This window comes from Pleurodeles waltl, chromosome 9, assembly GCF_031143425.1.
Source record: "Pleurodeles waltl isolate 20211129_DDA chromosome 9, aPleWal1.hap1.20221129, whole genome shotgun sequence".
NCBI classification, from domain to species: domain Eukaryota; kingdom Metazoa; phylum Chordata; class Amphibia; order Caudata; family Salamandridae; genus Pleurodeles; species Pleurodeles waltl.
The window spans coordinates 854,080,077-854,096,694 of record NC_090448.1 but is presented as its reverse complement, the minus strand read 5'-3'; positions in this window follow the sequence as shown (position 1 = coordinate 854,096,694).

The following is a 16,618-nucleotide window of genomic DNA, read 5'->3' as shown; positions in this document are numbered from 1 at the left end:
TGTTCATTCTTCAACCAAAAGAGCATCACCCAAAACTGGAAGTGGCCCTCAGGGGTAGAGAATGCAGACCTGTGTTTTTCTCCCTCAGTTAAAAGGATATGGCTGTATCGAAATGTAAGATTAAATGTGTTGAGGAACTTGGCAGCCCCCAACCGATCAATAAGATCGTCAGCTCGGTGATGGGATGAGCTTTAGTATTAATGACTGAATTGATCCCCCAGTATTCCACACAGAACCGGAATTCAGAGACAGTACCTAGAGGGGCAGTCTTGAGTATCAGCACCCCTGGGCTAGACCAAGGGCTGCTTGAGGGCTCAATTACCCATAGCTCCAGCATTTTGGAGATGTCCTTCTTTATGTTGGCTCTCACCTTGTTGTATACCCTTTAGGTCTTGTTCTTCACAGACATACTGTCCCCAGTGTCATTATCATAGGTACACCATGTACTGAGCTCTGGGGTTAGGGAGAAGAGGGAGGCAAATGCCCCAACAACTGGTAGCAGTCCTTCTGTTGCTCCACGGTCATTGAAAGGGAGAGGTCCACACCTTCACTAACCCATTCTTCTCCTTGGAAAAAGGGATGTAAGGGAAAGGTTCACTCTCCTCATCCACTCCATCATCCATCACCAGGGAAATTGGAATTTTAGACCTTTGAAAGTGGGGTATGAGGCATTCAGACCGGGGCATACTCACAGGTTCAGGCGAACCATAGCAGAGTATGGGCCAGAAACAGAGACCAGGTTAGTCCCGCTAAATAAAGTTACCTTCTAAATGTCTAGTTCAAAGTGTCAAGTTCACAGTGGAGGAGTACACAAGGAGCAGGGAGAGCATCACATAGGGTTGTTGCTGATTTCGCAGATGTGCTTAGCTTTAAGGCGAAGATCTGGTCAGGTGTCACAGATGGTGGTTGCTGGAGCTTCACATTGGAAATCACCATGGGCTGTCATTGCTGTAGCACGACGTGCATATCTCGAGTTGCTGGTCGTGTTCACTGGAGATTTACATTGGTGGTTATCACAGGGGGAAGAGTTGTGGTGTGAATGGGCCCCTTCATAGGCATGAATAGTCCAACATTTTAGGGTATTACTTTTCCTTACAGAAGAGTGTACTCTCATGCCAACCAAAGGTCCAGGACCTTGGGAAGCAAAAGTTTTCAGGACGTCAACAGGGTTCAGGCAGGTCCAGTTGCAGGCCCCGGCAGTTCAACTGCAGCAAGTTAGCTGGGCAGTTACAGAGCGTCCTCAGGAGCTTGTGACTGTAGCTCAGAACAGGAGTCAATCTTCCTCCTAAGAGGTCCTGGCAGGCCTTTAGGAGTAGTACTATCCTCTTGGGAACAAAGCAGGCCTCAAGCAGCATGCAAGCCTTCTGGGTGAACAAGATAGTCCTTGGTCTTGTAATGTCCACAAGCCTATGAATGTACTGAAAAGTAGCTCTGAAGGTCCATTATTTATATGTGATGCCAGCCTTTGTAGTGGGGGGATTCCAAATACTATCCACACACCTGGATCTGGAACGTTATTCCAGTTCTGCAGTCAAAGCCTCCTCGATCCTACAGTAACAAAAACTAGTATCAGTGCTTTTGTGAGTGATGGAAGCAGGCCCTTTAAGATGTTAGTTCAACAGGGAACAGCTCCATTCCAACTATCCAGACATGATGACCCATTCATCCTGCACCCAGTACTCTTTATCTCAGTGTCTGACAGGAATACACAAACCCAAACAGCATAGTCATTCACAGTCATATGACTCAGGACACTGTCAGGGAGGTAAAAATGGTTAGTACTAGAAAAAGCCAACTTTGTAAAAGTGGTATTTTCAGAATTGTGACTTTAAATTCAAATTTACCATTAAAGATAATTTTAAATTGCAATTCAATTGAGTTAAATAGCATGTCGCTACCTTCTTGCAATCAAAAGCCTTCACTTAATAAATGTAATAAGGTAACTACAAGTTAGTCAATGGGAGAGCTAGGTCGTACAGTATTGAAAAATGACACTAAGGGTTTTTCACTGCCGGAACTTGTAAAACCTAAACCCACATGTTCTACTTTTTAAATACATGGTGGCCTGCCCTCTCAGCATATAAATCCTATCCTAGGGGTGGGATTTGTATTAAAAAAGACGGCTTAGGCCAGACAAGAGTTGTTTTTTTCTTGCCAGGTCAAAATGAAAGTTAAAACTGACCTTTAGGCTGCAGTGGAAGTCCTAACACCTGATATAAAATGCTACTTTAGTCAGTGCTACATTGGGTGCTATCCTAGCATGTATTTACAGGCAATGGGCACATGTAGTGTCACTTAATAGAGACGGACAAGCAAATTATGTGTGCCAATTAGAGGGAGAGCATAAGCACTTTACCACTGGTTTTAACTGGTTTTAACACTGAAATTTACTAATGAATATTCATGTATTCTGAGTGTTGGATTTGCCTAGAAAAGGAGTTAATGTGCCTGAATGGCCGCCGATGTTCACAAAGGGTACTTATTAATGGCTTATTAACGTACATTGTTAAGCTTTTGTTTTGATTAAAGTAGCAGTATGTCACATTAAAGGTTATGGATTAGGTGTTAGCTTTATTAATCGTAGGCCTTAACTTAGCGAGGTCTTGGGCCAAGTTGCATGGCCTCACGTCAAGCTGCATTCCTTAAACAACTTATAAAATGTATGCTTAGATAATTAAATTGTGATTTTCCACTGTACTGACCAAGTGTTCGGAGCTGAAATTCTTTCTCATGAGAACTGCTTGCTAGAAGATGTTGTACTAGCTAGGGATACAATGTATAATGTAGTATGTGGAAGAATGACCTTCCCAGGAGAAGACAATGGATGCACTGACTGGAGTATAAGCCACAACAGTATTGATACCTGACAAGCCAAACTATGGGAAAAGGAGAAGAGGAACCAATCATCAACATGTGAATCATATACTAGAGAACTTTTAGATTTGGGGTTTTATTTTTATTGGACACCATTTTTCCATTACTCCATTAGCTCTATTCTTTCGAACTGCCCAGAGAGCCCATTTTTTCTGAACGCTAATGCTGAATCCTGGTTCCTTGCTGACCGAACTGAGGTCCTATTGACGAAGACTGTCACAGCTTGCTGAACCATACTGAGGCCAGGTACAAGACGATGTCACTGATTGTTATGTCTATTTGCTTTTGCTCCTAGGTACTAACCAGTACTTTTGACAGAGCCATAGTTAGATGTTTTTCCCAATTTGTGTTGACTAAATTGTTTTCTATGGAGTCCAAACGTGCTATTCTAATTTGATGTTAGTTAGGGTTCTCACTGATGAAGCTTGCTGCATGTAATAACAGTTGATGTCTTTTCTTTGTTGAATCTAAATGTATGCCATTTCTTTTGCACAGTTATTTTTGCTATTAATGTGTACTGTAACCTTAGAATGTGTAGTAGCTCAAGCTTTTATTAGATTACGATTCTTTAGGCGCTTTGGTCAGCCAGAAATATTTCTGTACGTTTATCAATTGATTTTGAGACTATGTTACGTGACATTAGCATTGTTTTAAATAGGGAAATAAACATTCTAACTTTTACATAAAGGTGTGGTTGCTCATGGCCGCGAGATCAGGGTGTGTGGAAATTACTGACTCCTATTTATTATTGATTTCATTGATTGTTATTGCTATTGATTTGTATTGGTACGCGGTTACATGGTGGGAACTACCTGAAGTGCAATAAAAAGGTCCATCGGTCCCCTTATAAGTTTACTTAATAAGGTCTGACGCATTAACAGAGATGGTGGCAGGGATGGATGGTTTGTCTCCTTAAAAGCCCATCATAGAGTCCAGAGACAGGTAGTGGAATATTTGGTTCCTGAGGTAGTAAGCGAGAAAAAACAGGTGTTCCCAGAAATGGTAGTGGGGTAAGGGTTAACGTCCTACAAAGAGCAAAGTAATTTGCAGATTTGTTGAGTGTTTGGATTTTTCTGATTTGATGATACAAAGTGGAGAGAAAATGTTCCCCTAAGTACTTAAGATGACTTTCCCAGAACCTTGGAGCTTGCCAATGATTGTTTGAGGATGTTCTCAGAGTTCTAGTGACAGTGTGAATGAAGTAGATTTTGCGCTTGCACAGCTTATGCAAATCGCATATGAATTGTGATGTTTGTGAGGGTTTAGGGAGTTTGTGTACTCCAAATTAAGTTGTCGAAAGAGTGTGCATTCTCCGAAGTGTAACAGTAGGGAAGTTGTCAAACTTCACCTGTGTGTGGCGCTTTGTGCTCAAAAATTGTATGAGACACTTGTTTTTTTGTTGTAATTTGTCTGGTTTAATATGTCGATTGGGCATGGTCGATGAGTTTGAGTGTGAGTCAAAGTGAGCAAAATAATTTTTCAACTGAGATCTGGCGAGTCCTGTGAGCACCAGGACAGACTCACTTATCAGTTGAGAGTGAAATTTATAGGGTCAAATTTTGCTTGCGAATCAGGGAAACTGAGACAGAAGGAGTAGCTGCTAGAGTAAAACACCATCAGTGAAAAATCCGTAATGTTTCTGAAGCGATTGTGTTACCTTACCTGTAGTAACGGACAAATTGGGTTTTGATTTTGTTTAGTAGTCGCAATAAATTGCATTCGTTTCATATGAATTTGAGGTTAGGAGGACAAGTTGCTGTCAGCCGCAGTACGTGTGAGTGTGACATTAGTGGAGCCGCGCTGGGATAGGTTGGTTAGTGAGAATGGTCACGGATATGCGGACAACAGTGAAGTGCAATTGGTTGAGAAGGTGGGTGAAGAGAATTCTGGGATTAACAGTCACTTCCTGATTTGATTTAGAATAACATAAAGGTTTAAAGGTCAAAAAGGTGACATTTTTCAAAGCTATAAAGAGTGTTTTAAGGGGAGATACATACATTACACCGCCAGAAGGTACACCAGCTTACATTGTAATCGAAGAAAAGTGTGCTGCGTCACTTCTTTGGCCAAAACAGTGGCGCAAAGTGACAGCAAACAATGGGATTTCAGTGTTTCCTGCCCATGGAATATTACATTTGAGGAGCTTAGAGAATCTGAGGAGGGTGCTGTATGATCTGAACCCCCCCCCCCGAGACCAGCACAGTTCGAGGCATTAGCAATATGGGAATTAGTAGCTATGGAGCAATAGCAACAGAAATTTGAGAGGAGGATGAGAAAGGCAGAAAGGACACTAGTGGAGACTAGATGGGACAGTGATCAGAAATTTTGGAGAACCAAGACTTTACAGGGGATTAAGATGTTTCCAGCGATTACACAGGAAAGCGAGAGAGAAGGAAGGAGAGAAGGAAGGAAAGCCACTTGAAAGATAAATAGAAGCCCGTCTGAGAGTAGAGATGCGGGTTCAAAAGAGTCTAGAGGATCCCTCACACTTGAGGAAGAGTCAGACGATGATGAGTTTATTTTGCAGTTATTGAGAAATCATCCCCCATCATATGGAGCACAAGAGACTGGTCCAAGCACCAGTGTAAATCCTTCAGCTCTGACACAGGTTAACGTGACGAGTCCAGTGCAGATTAATTCTAGCATGACACCGAGCCCAATGCAGAGCAGTCTTAATGCACTCTAGTAGGTCAAAATCAGGTGCCACAGCCGAATGTCCTGAGAATTTACCCTGATGTACACATTGTGGAAACTGCCACAAACCTAATAGTGCCAACAGGACAGGTTTTCCCAAAACCGACATTGGTTCAGACAGAGCCAACTCCACTTTTACTGCCTCAAGTGCAGTCACACGCAATGCCAAAGTACACTCTGATAACAGGGAGAAAGTCAGAGATGACTGTATTGATGAGCCAGAATACGGGAATTGTACACCCACAGAACCTGAATGTTAGACCGAACCCAGATGCTGTATCTGTACCTGTCACCATTGGTCCAATTGTACCTTTGTTTGCTCAAGAGATTAACAGTGCAAGGGGACAGGGAGTCCTGAGTCAGAATTTAATGAGGGGAGGACCTAATGAAAATATCTAAGTAGTTTCTCCTATGGTACAGAACTTTGATGGAACAAGATTGTTACTAGACCTTAGTCCATTCGAAGTTCCTCCGAATACTGTAATAGGGTCAAATGTGAGTCATAGCCTGAAATTACTGACACCACAGTCTCCAAATGTAGTTGTGCAATCGATGCCACATGCCCAGGCCAACAACATTTTGCTGCAAGGTTTGACCAGCAATTGACTGAATGGTTGGACAAGATGAATATCCCTCAGAGTGCTCCCAGGGGAGAGTACTTGAACTATACGAGACTGGGAATGGAAGCGGGTGAGCTCATTGAAGTAACTATAGGCGTGGAAAGACTAGAATCCTACACAGGAACAGAACTGAGGTATCTATGCCCGAAAATTATGAGGGAAGTGAGCAATGTGCATCAGAGGCTAGCAGATCTGGTAGAGAAGTACGGCATAGAAATATAGAAAACTAAACTTTTGTAAAGGAATTACAGGTTAGATTTTGACACAAAAGATTTTGAACACATGGGATCTCTAGGAATGAAGGCACACCTTAGGGAGTTACTCCAAGGTGTCCAGACATGGCGAGCATTAGACAAATGGGAAGGCATATGGGTAAAGAAAAGAAATAAATGGAAAAGGGATTCTGCGGATCTGACTGCATTGTGCAGCAGGGCAAGGATCTAGTGAACATTTTACCAATGAGAGAGATTCCAGGGGGGAATTTTGTTCATGTCCCTTGGAGCAGAAGTGACATTCTGTCTTTTACAAATGACTATCCCAGGTTGAGAGAAAAACAGTAGGTTCAAATGGTACCCAGACAGCAAATTCAAATACCTCAAGACCCAATAGATCAGCAGCAGGTGATGCTTCCTCAACAATTCACAGGTCAGAAGTTTAACCAAAGTAATAACCCAGTACACAATTTCCGTTACACAGTGAGAATGGAATAAACCATGATTGGGTGAGCGGGAGTACGGATGAAGAGGAATTTGTGCTTGCAGCTTCATTAGAAGTAGATCAGAAATGCCCATATGTGAATGGGAAAGTAATCGGTCATAAGATTTCATTCTTGATTGACACAGGAGCTACACGCTCTAAAGTGAGAACTACAGAAGTTCCAAACTTACCCCTTTCAGGAAAGACAGTCCAGATTGTAGGAGTAGCAAATCAGTTTTTCACCAATCCAATCACAGAACCAGTCCAGGTTAAAATTGGCAACTTTAAAGGATTGCACAAATTTGTAATCTGTGACTCAAGTCGGTATCCCTGCTGGGGAGAGACTTGGGCCCTCATTCCAACCCTGGCGGTTTGAAACCGCCAGGGCGGAGGGCAGCGGAAGCACAGCCAACAGGCTGGTGGTGCTTCCTGGGCTATTCTGACTGCAGCGGTAAAGCCGCGGTCAGAAAAGGGGAACCGGCGGAACCGCCGGTTTACCCCTGGCCCAGGGAATCCTCCATGGTGGCGCTGCTTGCAGTGCCGCCATGGGGATTCCAACCCCCTTCCCGCCAGCTTGTGGAACGGGTGTCGTGGGGCCCCCTAACAGGGCCCCACAAAGATTTTCACTGTCTGCTTAGCAGACAGTGAAAATCGCGATGGGTGCCACTGCACCAGTCGCACCCCTGCAACTCCGCCGGCTCCATTCGGAGCCGGCTTGATGGTTGCAGGGGCTTTCCTGCTGGGCCAGCGGGCGCTCTTTTGGAGGGCGCCCGCCGGCCCAGCGGGAAAGTTGGAATGGCCGCTGCAGTCTTTTGACTGCGGTGCGGACATTCGGCGGTGACCGCATGGCGGGCGGCGACCGCCGCCTGCCGCGGTCAGAATGACAGCCTTGTTCTTTAAAACCAAGTGCTCGATTACTTGTCCAAATTACAAAATCGACATACAGATGAATAGTGATGACGAGGATGCCCCGGCTCCAGAGACTGAGTGTGAGACAATAAATGAGGAGTATCCCCTGATTGATTTCTTTCCTGTATTCACAGTAAAGGAGCTTCCTGCTGATTTACGGGGAACGGTTAAGAAGAAAGTGTGGGATTTGATAGGGAAAGGGATTGGCCTGATAAAGGGAGTTGAGCCAGTCAAATGTCCTGTGAAGCCAAAGGCAATTTTTTCTCAGATTCCCTAGTATCACATACCACATGAGATCCTTGTGAAGGTTGCTCACATAATTGCAGACTTTGTAAACCAAGGGGTCTTGAAAGAAGTATGAGCAGCCCATGTAATTCACCGATATTGGGATTGAAAAAGCCTTGTGGTTAAGTTCGAATTGTCCAGGACCTGAGAAAAATAAATGACATTGTGATCAAATGTTGTCCCATAGTGCCAAATCCAACCGTGAGTCACCATCATAGACTTGTCACAAGCCTTCTTTTTTGAGCCCCTTCATGAGGATAGTCAATTTCTCTTTTGTTTCAAAGTTTAGATTGAGTTTGCTGTTGGTGTAGAATTCCTCAAGGGTTTTCAGAATCACCTTCCATATTCAATCAGATCTTGAAAAAGAATCTGGAGTCATTGGAATTGCCTTTCCAACCGACCTTGGTACAGTACATTGATGATTTGCTGATTGCATCCAAAAGAAAGGAAGACTGCAAGTATGACACAATTGCCTTGCCCAACCATTTAAGAAAGAACGGTCATAAAGTGTCCCCACTTAAATTACAATACTGCCAGAAAGAAGTGAAATACTTGGGTCACCAGATTGAGAAGGAAATAAGGAAAATATCCAGAGAAAGGGTCACATCCATCAGGTGAATCCTCTAGCCACCCAGAGAGATGTCAGAATGTTTTTAGGGATGGTAGGCTACTGTTGCCAATAGATTCCCAATTTTTCAGTCATTTCCAACCCACTGCAGAAGCTGACTCATAAAGAAGTCCCTGATCCCCTAGTGTTAAATCAGGCTTGCATGAAAACAATTTCTGAGTTGAGAGTTTGTGTAAAGCTCTGGCTTTAGGAATGCCTGACAACACTAAGGCCCTCATTACGACTTCCGCGGTCTTCTTTGAAGACCGCTGAGGAACCGCCAAGCTGCAGACCGCCAGTGCAGGCGGATTTCCGCGCTGCGTATTATGACTGCTGGCAGCCTTCCATCCTTTTTCGGACGGAAAGTCGCCAGCAACCATACTGGCGGTCAGCGGGGAAGTGGAGGTTGCTCCACCTCCACCGCCCCATCTTCAGAACACCGCCCACCAAATCACGTCCCATGATTCGGTATGGCAGTGTTCTGGTGACGAGGAGCTGGCAGTGGAGCAGCCCCCATGGATCCTGTCCCCTCCCAGAGTGTCAACGGACAAGGTAAGTTGATCGTCCGTTAGGGGAGGGGGTGGGGGAGACCCCTATCAGTACCAGGGAAGGAATTCCCTGGCACTGATAGTGCCTACCGTCATGGATTTCATGGCGGTTCCAAACCACCCGAAATCCATGGCTGTATGCAGGGTCGTGATACCGCCGGCGGTCTGGTGACGGCCACCGGGCTGGAGACCGAAGTCTCCTGCCCAGCAGTCATCACCGCCCTGGCAGTCGGAGTGGAGAAGTGGCAGATGACCATGGTGGTAACCGCCATGGTCATAATTCCATTTTTTTTTCCGCCGGCCTGTTGGCGGTATTACCGCCACTTCTCCCCCGTCCGCCAGGGTCATAATGAGGACCTAAGTCCTTCATGTTGTTCTGTCATGAGTGTGATTCATGTGCTTTGTCGTCTGTCTTGACGCAGATCCATGGAGGTGTAAACCTCCCAGTAGAATATTTTTCAGTTACTTTGGACCCGGTTGCAGCAGCTTTACTAGCCTCTTTGCATGCAGTTGCAGCAGTTGGACAGAGTCTCACACAGTGTGAAGGCATTGTGATGGGACACCCTTTGACTATTATGGTTCCTCACTCCATTGAGGTTTTACTTACAAGGACAAAACCCAGTACTTGACAGGTGCCATATTGACTCACTATGAGACAAGCATTTTAGGGTCACCTAATGTGTCATTAAAAAGAGGTACAGTGCTTAACGGGGCAACCTTACTTCCAAATGAAAATGTTGAAATTGAAAACTTGGAAGACATTGAGCAGGATTCTCTTGAAGTAACTGATTTGTCCATAAAACCGAGACCTGATATTAGAGAAACCTGATTAGAAGAAAATGACCAAATTATCTTTGTTGATGGTTCTTGTCTAAGGGATAATACGGGAACACTGAGAGCAGGATATGCTGTGTGCACAATTTCTGGTATACTGGAAGCATCTTGGCTTTGAGGAGTAAACTCTGCACAAGTAGCGGAACTGGTAGCCCTTACTAGAGCATGCCATGTTTCTGCTCAGCTTAAAGTTACCATCTATACTGATAGCCAGTCTGGATTTGGAATAATCCATGACTTTGGCCAGTTATTGTCTCAGAGAGGTTTCATGACCTATTCTGGTTCACTAGTGAGAAATGGTGAGAGAATTCAGGAGTTGTTGCCAACTATCCAGATGCCTGAAAAGATAGACGTGGTGAAATGCAGTGCACATCTGAAATCACAAGATTTTGTGTCAATGGGAAAGGGATATGCTTATCAAGTTGCAAGGTTTTGCGCATTTAACTGTATGTCATTCAAAGATAAATGGGAATTGTTACCTGAAGAAGATGAAATGCGTCCAATTTCTGCCTTGCACGTGATAGATACATTGGGAGAATTGAGAACACTGCAGAATAATGTTGACAGATAGGAAATCGATCATGGAGCAAAATGAAGTGTGTACAGCGACAGGATGAGTTGTGGGTTTCAGAAGAGGGTCAATTGGTTTTACCGTACAGTTTGTTGACTCAAGTGGCTAGGTATTATCATGGTCAAGCCATGTTGGGAGGGATGCCAAGATTCGCCTCTTTAAACCCAATTGGTTTAATCCGAAGTTTAGAGAAGTTGCTGAAACAGTATTCCATTGCTGCGTCATTTGTCAACAAATGAACGTGGGAAAAGGGACTGTGGTCAATTTGAGCCACAGTGGAAGAGCAGGAGGTCCATTCAGCAGAATGCAAATGGATTTTATTGAAATGTCTGTATGTGGAGGTTTGAGAAATGTGTTAGTGATTGTCTGCATCTTTAGTCTTTGGATAGAAGCGTACACTACACAGAGAAATGACAGCCTCACAGTAGCGAAACTGCTGCTAAGGGAACTGATACCATAGTTTGGGTTTCCGATCTCTTTAGAATCAGATAGAGGAAGTCACTTCAACAATGAAGTAGTGAAATTACTATGTGCAGCCTTAAACATTGAGCAGAAGTTGAATTATAATTAGTGCCCTGAAGCATCAGAACTAGTGGAACAGATGAATGGTACCTTGAAATCAAGAATGGCGAAAATGTGTGCATCCAGAAATCTGAAATGGCCTGAAGCACTTCCATTAGTTCTGATGACAACGAGAAAAACATCCGACAGGAAGACAGAATTGTCGCCACACGAGATTCTCATGGGCAGAGCAATGAGATTGCCAGCAGTTCCTGCAAATGCTTTTGTGAATATAACAGATGATATGGTGTTGGACTACTGTAAATGTCTGGCTGATGTGGTTTGCTCTTTCTCTCAGCAGGTGGAAGCCACCACACTGCCACCAATCCAAAATCCAGGACACAACGTGAGTGATGGTGACTGGGTTGTGGTCCAAAAACACGTGAGAAAGACGTGTTTGGAGCCTCGTTGGAAAGGCCCATTCTAGGTTATTATGATCACTACCACAGCTGTGAAGTGTGTTGGAGTTCCGAACTGGATACACGCCAGACAGCCGAGAAAAGTAGCATGTCCTTTGGACAATGAAGAGGAGTTGTTGAGAGTACCAACAGCGATCAGACTAACCTCAGAGCCGGAAAGAGAAGGAAGAGGAACAGAGAGCGGATCTGAGCTCGTTGAGAACTGTTTAGTCATTCCTGTGCGAGACGAAGGAGAAGACCTCCAGGAGAGTGACTGTGAGCCAATCTCCATTGAGGCAGCAGGAGAGTCTAGTCAGAGGAGGGCTCTCCCAGAAGTAGACGAAGGTAAGAGACAAACAGAGCAAATGCCAGACCCTGAGGGGGGAGGAGTTGAGGTGGATCAAAGCCAATGTGGTCTGACTCCTCCTGAACCAATTGAAGGTCCGTCAAGAGAAAATCCTGCAGAGCAAGAAGGTTTGAGTTTAACACTGAAAAGAGCATTGACCAAGAGTCCAGTGAAAGGAGACAAGTGGCCCGAGTCACAAGCAAAGAGAAAGGAAGCAATTGTCGTGACAACAATTGAGGAAGAAGTAGATACGACAAGTAAAGAAGAACTGAGTGAAGGAGAATTGGATGGAGATCGAAAGTTGAAAAACAAGAGAATAGCAAGTCAAAGGTACACTGGGCGTATGCAACAACAAATGAATGGCAAAGAGAATTTTTGTCTTTTTTTTTTGATCAAGACATTTCAGGTCAATATTTTGGTAGGTGAAGGAAATTAATGAACTGAACTGTAGAAATTACACGCTGAGAAGGCATAAAGAAAAAGAGACTGTTGAAAGTAATCGGAAAATACTTTTGAATCCTGATCTGACAAAATAACCTGATTTGATAAGCTGCTAAACCGATTTTGACAAAAGATCCTGGAAGTGAGACTGAGTGCTGTAAATAACTGCTGAAAGAAGACTGAAGATTTTTGTTTTTGATTTTGCTGCATAGTTTCTAAATTTTCTCTTCTACTTTCTGATTCTTTCCAGATCATGAGTAACGTTAGCCAGCAGGGTAGGAAGAATAGGTGCTGTAAATACACAAGTATTGGTTTGGCAATTGTGTGTGCGATATTGTGCGTGATATTGATTGTGGGAATGACTGTTCTTGACAAAAGTAAAGCCAACAATACTTCAGCTTTAGAGACAACTACTGCATTAACAGAGATAGAGAAGTTTAGGTTAGATGAGAAATATCTGCATGTAGACAATGCACAAGAGGAACTTTCCTGTAATGTTTTCTATTGCTTGTTGAGTGAGTACGTGAAGACGATGGATGCGAGTGTGTTTACGCAGTTTCCTTCATCAGTCAAAGAAGGATTTACCTATCATAGATTTCCCCTCACTTATGGGATAAGTTGTAGTTTATCACTAACAGGATTCTATAACTAGGAGCACATTCAGTATTTCTATTCTAACCATGACATTGTGTTTTCGTTTGTCCCCATAATTAGTTATCTGAGTAGACTAGCTAAGGACAAAGACATAGTATTAATAAGGGGTTTCTTTGAGCGTACATTAACTGTTGGCACAGCATACAGTATGTGCACAAGAACAACCTGAATGTTTGCTTACACCACTAGAAAAGAGCTTCTTAAATCAGACAGATGACAGGAGAAAGGCATTAAAGGAGAAGTTAGAAAAGGGCTTAGAGTAAAGGACTTTTAGAAATGATTATACATTTAGTGAAATAAAGACACAAGTGAAATTAGCTTTAGATGCGCAACACGTAGGAAAGCTTTGTGTATATAGACCGAAATCTGGCACTGACACTTTATTTTTGGGAACAAGTGAATGTAAGCATGTGTTTTTGTTTCAGAGTAAATGGACCTAATGCTTATTACTGTCTTCCGAGAGGAAGGTATGGCACATATTACTTGGGGATATTCTTACCAAATATATTCCAACTTGATGACTTTGAAAAGATTACCAAAATTGACTGAGCTACATCACATTAGAAAAAAGAGAGAGTCTCCTTTTGGAATAGTGGGAGATATATTTGGAGCAATGATTCCTTTAGTAGGAGTTGTTCTGAAGTCTATAAAGATTCAAAAGTTGTCTACTATCGTGGATACATGTTGACACATTTTTCAGGAGCCATGATCCTAATGGATACAGAAATAGCTGTGGTAAGATCTATGACTTTTCAGAACCACCTTGTGTTAGACATTCTTTTTGCAAAAGATTGCAGAGTTTGCAAAATACTTAATTTGAGGCATTGCTGCTCGTATATTCCTGGCAATAGCAAGGAAATTCTTGCTTACTAATCTGGCTAATGAAAGTGCTGATTTGAAAGAGTTGAAAGAACCAGGTGTTTGGAAGAAAGTTGGCAAATGATTTGTTTCAGTAGGAAATTGGCTCAACAACATTGGGAAAGGGATAATATTGAAAATAATATAAGGGATATTGATTACTGTGATTTGCACAATTGGAGCATGGGGAATATGTGAATTGTGTAGGATGATTAAATTGAAGAAAATGAAAAATAATCAGAGGAGGGGAGAAATGAAAATTAAACATGTGTTTGGGGAGAATTCGAAGAGGAAAAGAAGATTAAGAGGGATCAAATTGCAAAAATTTAGCTGAAGCAGAAAATGTGTGGGGCTAGATTTAAGTGTGACAACACATTTAGGCACTCATTACAACCCTGGCGGACGGTGTTATCTTGGAGGTAGCACCACCAACAGGCTGGCGGTAACTACCGCCAAATTATGACATTGGCGGTTTGGCTCATGCCAAACCGCTAATGTACCACCGTCCGCCATGGCGGTAATGACTGCCAGGCTGGAGTTATCAGTCTCCAGCCCGGCAGCCGTCACTAGTCCACCTGCGGGATAATGACCCCGCATACCGCCATGATTTTCGTTGCATCTGTACCGCCTCGAAAACCATGGCGGTAGGCAAGGGTCTCCCCCGCCCCCCCCATACCTCACAGTCCTCCCCAACAGCCATAGCCCCCTACCACTCCCCAAAGCTGATAGGGCCCCCTCCCCTCCCGGACCCCCCAAACTCCATGGGCCCACCATACATACCCCCACTCACACATGCACACACCACTCACACACATACACGCGCACACATATGCACACATACACAATACACCCCTGACACATGACATTCATACACGCACTCACACACCCCCTCTATACACACACAGTTACACCCCCATTCACGCACACGACACACAACACCCTCCCACCCCACTCCCCTGTCGGACGATCACCTTACCTGTCTGGGTGGTCGACTGGTAGGGAACGGGTTCCATGGAGCCTGCTCTGCCGGCAGCACCCCATCACCACAACAGCGCCATGTCAAATACTGTAACGTGATTCGGTGGGCGGTGCTGTGATGACATGGCGGTGACAGAGAAGCAACTTCCACTGCACCGCCAACTGCCACTATGGCAGCTGGCGGCTCTCCACCCAAATTATGGCGGAGAGTTTCCACCAGTCATAATATGGTGGTCGAAAGACCGCGAACACTGGCGGTCTTCGGTCTGGCGAGACTTCGGCGGTCTTCTTAGAAGTCCGCCGAAGTCACAATGAGGGCCTTAGTCATCAGAGAAGGAATTGTTAATGCTGAATTTTACTAATAAATATTCATGTATTCTGAGTGATGGATTTGCCTAGAAAATGAGTTAACCTAGAGAAAATAATGCACGCATTTGAAGTCGCACCTACCTGAATGGCCGTCAGTGTGCACAAAGTGTACTTATTAATGGCTTATTAACGTACATTGTTAAGATTTTGTTTTGATTAAAGTAGTAGTATGTCATGTTAAAGGTGATATAGGTCTTGGGCCTAGTTGCATGGACTTATGTCAAGCTGCATTTCTTAAACAACTTAAAAAATGGATGCTTGGAGAATTAAATTGTGATTTTCCACTGTACCGACCAAGTGCCCACAGCTAAAATTCTTTCTCATGAGAACTGCTTGCTAGAAGTTGTTGTATTAACTAGGTATACAATGTATAACTTAGTATATATAAGAATGACCTTCCCAGGAGAAGACAATGGATGAACTGACTGGAGTATAAGCCACAACAATATTGATACTTGACAAGCCAAACAATGGGAACAGGAAAAGATGAGCCAGTCGTCAACATGTGAACCATATACTAGAGAAATTTTAGATTTGGGGTTTTATTTCATTGAACTAAATGCAAACATTCGATTCTTTGACCAATAAGGATGTGGGAAGTCGTTTTTGGAAATCTAACTTTGCCAGACTACACCGGGAGGAGGACACCATTTTTCCATTATGCCATTAGCTCTATTCTTTCAAACTGCCCAGAGAGCCCATTTTTCTGATTCTTCTTTTCCAAACTGCATGAAGAGACTTTGGCCCGTATTTATACTTTTTGACGCTAAACTGCGCCAACGCAGTTTAGCGTCAAAAAAATTAGCGCCGGCTAACGCCATTCTGAATCGCCATGCGGGCGCCGTATTTATTCAATGACGTTAGCCAGCGTTAGCCGACCGGCGCTGCCTGGTGTGCGTGAAAAAAAACCACGTACACCAGGCAGCGCCGGCGTTGGGGAAAATGGCGTATGGGCGTCTTAAAATGGGGCAAGTCAGGTTGAGTCAAAAAAATCGACTTAACCTGATTTGCGCCATTTTTTTACGACGCCCATCCCCCATTAACATGACTCCTGTCCTAGTAAAGACAGGAGTCATGCCCCCTTGCCCAATGGCCATGCCCAGGGGACTTCTGTCCCCTGGGCATGGTCATTGGGCATTGTGGCATGTAGGGGGGCACAAATCAGGCCCCCCTATGCCCAAAAAAAATATTTAAAAAAAATATATATACTTACCTGAACTTACCTGAATGTCCCTGGGATGGGTCCCTCCATCCTTGGGTGTCCTCCTGGGGTGGGCAAGGGTGGCAGGGGGGTCCCTGGGGGCATGGGGGGGCACCTCTGGGCCCACAGGTCCCTTAACGCCTGCCCTGACCCAGGCGTTAAAATCCGGCGCTA